Raw genomic sequence first — 6,408 nt, 5'->3', positions numbered from 1 at the left:
ATAATTGCTTAGTTAGTATGCTTGAAGTATTATCATTTTTATGTCAATATGAACTTTTGTCTTGAATCTTTCGGATCAGAATATTCATACCACAATTAAGAAGAATTACATTAAAATTATGCCAAGTAGCACTCCGCATCAAAAATTCTCTGTTTATCATTTACCTACTCGAGGACGAGCAGGAATTAAGCTTGGGGATGCTTGATACGTCTCTAATGTATCTATAATTTTTGATTGCTCTGTGCTATATTATCTACTGTGTTGGACTATATTGCGCTTTATTTTCCACCTTTATATTATTTTTGGGACTAACCTATTAACCAGAGGCCCGGCCCAGAATTGCTATTTTTTGCCTATTTTAGTGTTCTGGAGGAACATAATATCAAACGGAGTCCAAACGGAATGAAACCTTCGGAAACGTGATTTTCTCATCAGATAAGATCCAGGAGACTTGGACCCTCCGTCAAGAAAGCAACGAGGCGGTCACGAGGGTGGAGGGAGCCCCCCCTAGGGCGCGCCCCCCTGCCTCGTGGGCCCCTCGAAGATCCACCGACGTACTTCTTCCTCCTATATATACCTACGTACCCCCAAACGATAGGGGACGGAGCCAAAAACCTAATTCCACCGCCGCAACTTTCTGTATCCACGAGATCCCATCTTGGGGCCTGTTTCGGAGCTCCGCCGGAGGGGGCATCGATCACGGAGGGCTTCTGCATCATACTCCAAGCCCCTCCGATGAAGTGTGAGTAGTTTACTTCAGACCTATGGGTCCATAGTTAGTAGCTAGATGGATTCTTCTCTCTCTTTGGATCTCAATACAATGTTCTCCCCCTCTCTTGTGGAGATCTATTCGATGTAATCTTCTTTTTGCGGTGTGTTTGTTGAGACCGATGAATTGTGTGTTTAAGATCAAGTCTATCTACGAATAATATTTGAATCTTCTCTGAATTCTTTTATGTATGCTTGGTTATCTTTGCAAGTCTCTTCGAATTATCAGTTTGGTTTGGCCTACTATATTGGTTGTTCTTGCCATGGGAGAAGTGCTTAGCTTTGGGTTCGATCTTGCGGTGTCCTTTCCCAGTGACAGAAGGGGCAGCAAGGCACGTATTGTATCGTTGCCATTGAGGATAACAAGATGGGGTTTTTATCATATTGCATGAAACTATCCCTCTACATCATGTCATGTTGCTTAAGGCGTTACTCTGTTTTTAACTTAATACTCTAGATGCATGCTGGATAGCGGTCAATGAGTGGAGTAATAGTAGTAGATGCAGGCAGGAGTCGGTCTACTTGTCTCGGACATGATGCCTATATACATGATCATACCTAGATATTCTCATAACTATGCTCAATTCTGTCAATTGCTCAATAGTAATTTGTTCACCCACCATAGAATACTTATGCTCTTGAGAGAAGCCACTAATGAAACCTATGGCCCCGGGGTCTCTTTCTCATCATATCAATCTCCATCACTTTATTATTGCTTTGCTTTTACCTTTTACTTGGCATCTCTATACCAAAAATACCAAAAATATTATTTATCATCTCTATCAGATCTCACTATCATAAGTGACCGTGAAGGGATTGACAACCCCTAAGCGCGTTGGCTGCGTTGAGCTATTGTTTTTGTGTGGGTACGAGGGACTCGCGCGTAGCCTCCTACTGGATTGATACCTTGGTTCTCAAAAACTGAGGGAAATACTTACGCTACTTTGCTGCATCATCCTCTCCTCTTCGGGGAAATCCAACGCAGTGCTCAAGAGGTAGCAATGCCCCGGAAGGCATCCCATCTTTCTTCAACAAGTATCGGTATGTTTTCGGATTCATTTCGTTCATGTGATATGTGCAAATCTTGGAGCATCTTTTGCATTTAGTTTTCACTTTTCTTTGATGCACCATGCTGGTATGAGATAGTTCATGGTTGATTTATAGAATGCTCATTGCACTTCACTTATATCTTTTGAGTATGGCTTTATAGAATGCTTCATGTGCTTCACTTATATCTTTTGAAGTTTGGATTGCCTGTTTTCTCTTCACATAGAAAACCGCCATTTGTAGAATGCTCTTTTGCTTCACTTATATTTGTTAGAGCGTGGGCATATCTTTTGTAGAAAGGATTAAACTCTCTTGCTTCACTTATATCAATTTAGAGAGATGCCAGGAGCTGGTCATTCACATGGTTACTCATAAAATCCTACATAAAACTTCTAGATCACTGAATATGATATGTTTGATTCCTTGAAATAGTTTTGCGATATAAAGATGGTGATATTAGAGTCATGCTAGTGGGTAGTTGTGGATTGTAGAAATACTTGTGTTGAAGTTTGTGATTCCCGTAGCATGCACATATGGTGAACCGTTATGTGATGAAGTCGGAGCATGAGGTATTATTTAGTGATTGTCTTCCTTATGAGTGGCGGTCGGGGACGAGCGATGGTCTTTTCCTACCAATCTATCCCCCTAGGAGCATGCGCATAGTACTTTGTTTCGATGACTAATAGATATTTGCAATAAGTATGTGAGTTCTTTATGACTAATATTGAATCCATGGATTATACGCACTATCACCCTTTCATCATTGCTAGCCTCTTCGGTACCGTACATTGCCCTTTCTAACCTTGAGAGTCGGTGCAAACTTCGCCGGTGCATCCAAACCCCATGATATGATACGCTCTATCACACATAAGCATCCTTATATCTTCCTCAAAACAGCCACCATACCTACCTATTATGGCATTTTCATATCCATTCCGAGATATATTGCCATGCAACTTCCATCATCATCATATACATGACTTGAGCATTTATTGTCATATTGCTTTGCATGATCGTAAGATAGCTAGCATGATGTTTTCATGGCTTGTCCATTTTTTGATGTCATTGCTACACTAGATCATTGCACATCCTGGTACACCGCTGGAGGCATTCATATAGAGTCATATTTTGTTCTAGTACCGAGTTGTAATATTGAGTTGTAAGTAAATAAAAGTGTGATGATCATCATTATTAGAACATTGTCCCATGTGAGGTTATCAAAATAAAAGTGGACAAAGAAGCCCCAAAAGAGAGAGAGAGAGGCCAAAGAAGCCTACAAAAAATATAAAAAGAGAAAAAAATAAAAAAATGAGAGAAAAGAGAGAAGGGACAATGTTACTATCCTTTTACCACACTTGTGCTTCAGAGTAGCACCATGTTCTTTATATAGAGAGTATCTTCAGTTATCACTTTCATATACTAGTGGGAATTTTCATTTTAGAACTTGGCTTGTGTATTCTGATGATGGGCTTCCTCAAATGCCCGAGGTCTTCATGAGCAAGCAAGTTGGATGCACACCCACTTAGTTTCCAGTTTGAGCTTTCATACACTTATAGCTTGTAATGCATCCATTGCATGGCAATCCCTACTCCTCACATTGACATCAATTGATGGGCATCTCCATAGCCCGTTGATTAGCTGCATCGATGTGAGACTTTCTCCTTTTTGTCTTATCCACACAACCTCCATCATCATATTCTATTCCACCTATAGTGACATATCCATGTCACGCTCATGTATTGCATGAAAGTTGAAAAGGTTTGAGAACATCAAAAGTATGAAACAATTGCTTGGCTTGTCATCGGGGTTGTGCATGATTTGAATATTTTGTGTGGTGAAGATGGAGCATATCCAGACCATATGATTTTGTAGGGATAACTTTCTTTGTCCATGTTATTTTGAAAAGACATGATTGCTTTATTAGTATGCTTGAAGTATTATTGTCTTAATGTCAAATGATAGACAATTGCTTTGAATCACTCGTGTCTTAATATTCATGCCATGATTAGATTACATGATCAAGATTATGCTAGGTAGCATTCCACATCAAAAATTATATTTTTTTATCATTTATCTACTCGAGGACAAGCAGGAATTAAGCTTGGGGACGCTGATCCGTCTCTGTTGTATCTATAATTTCTGATTGTTCTATGCCAATATTATACAACTTTCATATACTTTTGGCAACTTTTTATACTATTTTTTGGGACTAACATATTGATCCAGTGCCTAGTGACAGTTCCTGTTTGTTGCATGTTTTTTGTTTCGCAGAAAATCCATATCAAACGAGTCCAAATGGAATAAAAACTGACAAAGATTTTTTTGTAATATATGTGATTTTGGGGAAGAAGAATCAACGCGAGACGATGCCCGAGGGGGGCACGAGGCAGGGGCGCGTTGTAACATCCCAAATTTGCAATTTGGAATGTTATACACTAGATCATCATGCATATCATATTTTCTTGCATTTTGGTTGATCCTAGAAATTTCACGCAACTCAAGGACCTTCGAAGAGAGTTGGAGATTTCGTTATTTTCATATTTGAGAGTTTTCTCGAATTTGAAAATAGGATCATTTGATTTATTTATTTCATCTTCAATTATTTTTCCAATATCAAAAATATAAGAGAGGGAATAATATGACTTTCCCAAAATTGAGGAAAAATGAAGATTTAATAAATAGATCAAAATTTTTTTTGCCGGAGTTTGTTTGTTTTCTTTGGATAGGGAAAAATGCGTGTTTACGAAAATTGCATTTTAGGCCCGGAGTAAAGTTCATTTTGTTCGACTCATTTTTAGGAGTCGGGGAAAATTTACTTTAGAGATTTTGGAGTTCGTTTAGATTTTCTTTCTTTTGTTTTTCTGCGCGGAACCGTTAAAAAAAAATCTTCGCAGCGCCTTGGGCCAAGGCCCAGCCAGCAGGCCGGCCGGCTAGGCCCCAGCCCCAACCGCACGCGCGCCAGGCGCCAGGCGCAGGCAGCCGCCGCCTCTCGCTCTAGGCCGAGTCCCAGCGGGACTCTAGCCCGGTTAGCCCCCCCTCTTTCCTTGTTTCTTTTTCTTTTGCTTGCCCCCTACCCCAAGTAATCCCCCCCACCTATATAAATACACCCCAAACCCCCCCTCTCCTCACATCACTCCCAAGCCCTCTCCTCCTAAGCCGCAGCAAGCAGCAGCGCGCAGCCCCAAGCCGCCGCCTTAGCCGCGCCGCTGCCGCCATAGCCGCGCCACCCCGCGCCTAAGCCGCCGCCGCCGCCCGGAGCCCGCCTCCCGAGGTAGCCGCGCCTCTTTTTTTTCTTCCCCGGTTCGGTTTTTCTTAAAAGAACCGTTCCGTTTCTTTTCTTTTTCTTCCGGTTTTTGTTTCGGTTTTCTTCCGAAACCCTAGATCGGTTTTTTTCATTCTTCTTTCGGACCGTTCGTCTCAACGAACGTGATCACCGATTTTTCCTGGTTAACGATGCCCGTTCGTTTAACCGTTCGTCTCTTTCTTTTCGTCGGATTTATTCCGCGATCGCGATCTCAGATCCGATCTTCGTTCTAGTCTTTCTTCCCGCTCGTTTATCGGAATCAGGTGATTCAAGCTCCTGGAGTTTCGTCTCGAAACCGCCGTTCCGTCTAATCAACTTAAACAAGTTTTTGCTACGGTAAAATTTGACCTAGTTTCAACTTGCTAGAACCGAGTAGTTGTTTTCTTCCGCCGTTTGTTTTCCGTTTCTTTGTTCGGTTCTTTCTTTCTTTGCAACCGGAGTTCTTAAGTTGAACTTTCTGGTTCGTTCTCTTGTTCGAGTTTTACCCGTGCATTAGATGAGTACTTATTGTATGCTTGTTGTTTGTCTGCGATAGATCACCCGGATTGCGCCGCTTGTTACTTCGAAACCCTAGGACTCGCGGATTCTCAGCAAGGCAAGTAACACTTTGATCATACCTTTTCTACAACCCATGTTTTATTGCATTAGATCAATCCTCTCACATTGCATGATTAGGATCTAATTAAATTGTGGGATGGGAAGTAGATGAGGTAGTACCTATTACCTGTTTATTATGAAACCTTTGGGAGTTACTTCTACGATTGCTTATTATGCCATGCTATGCTAGTAGACGTGGATTGGGTGAGTGATATCCATGACAGATGTGAGTTTGTTAATTTTAAGGGTTTATCTAAGGTGGCAACTTAAACACACATCTGGGTGGATTGAGGCACCTGATGTCTATCAGGACTTGCCTGTTTTTATTTCGGACCGCCACCCAGGCTCAAAGGGATCATAAGATCTTTCATGCTAGAAACTTCCGTGTGCAGCCACAAGCCATTATGGGCTCTGGCATAGTTGACTAAGTCGTGCGAACTCTTACGGGTAGACTAGCAGATGTAGGGGAAAGTAGGTGTACCGGTCTACCCACACGTAAGGTGCTAGCGCTTCTGAAAGACTGTGTCTCGGTCATCCGTCTTCTCAAACACCAAGTAGTGCGAGAAACCAAATGGAGGAGATCGAGTCTTGTGGGGAAAAGTGCGCAAACCTCTGCAGAGAGTACAAACTAATCATGATTAGCCGTGTCCCCGGTTATGGACAACTTGAGTATCTAGTACTTGAATATCATG

Source organism: Triticum urartu, chromosome 5 (genome assembly GCF_003073215.2).
Source record: "Triticum urartu cultivar G1812 chromosome 5, Tu2.1, whole genome shotgun sequence".
Lineage (NCBI taxonomy): Eukaryota > Viridiplantae > Streptophyta > Magnoliopsida > Poales > Poaceae > Triticum > Triticum urartu.
Note: the sequence above shows the minus strand (reverse complement) of the source record.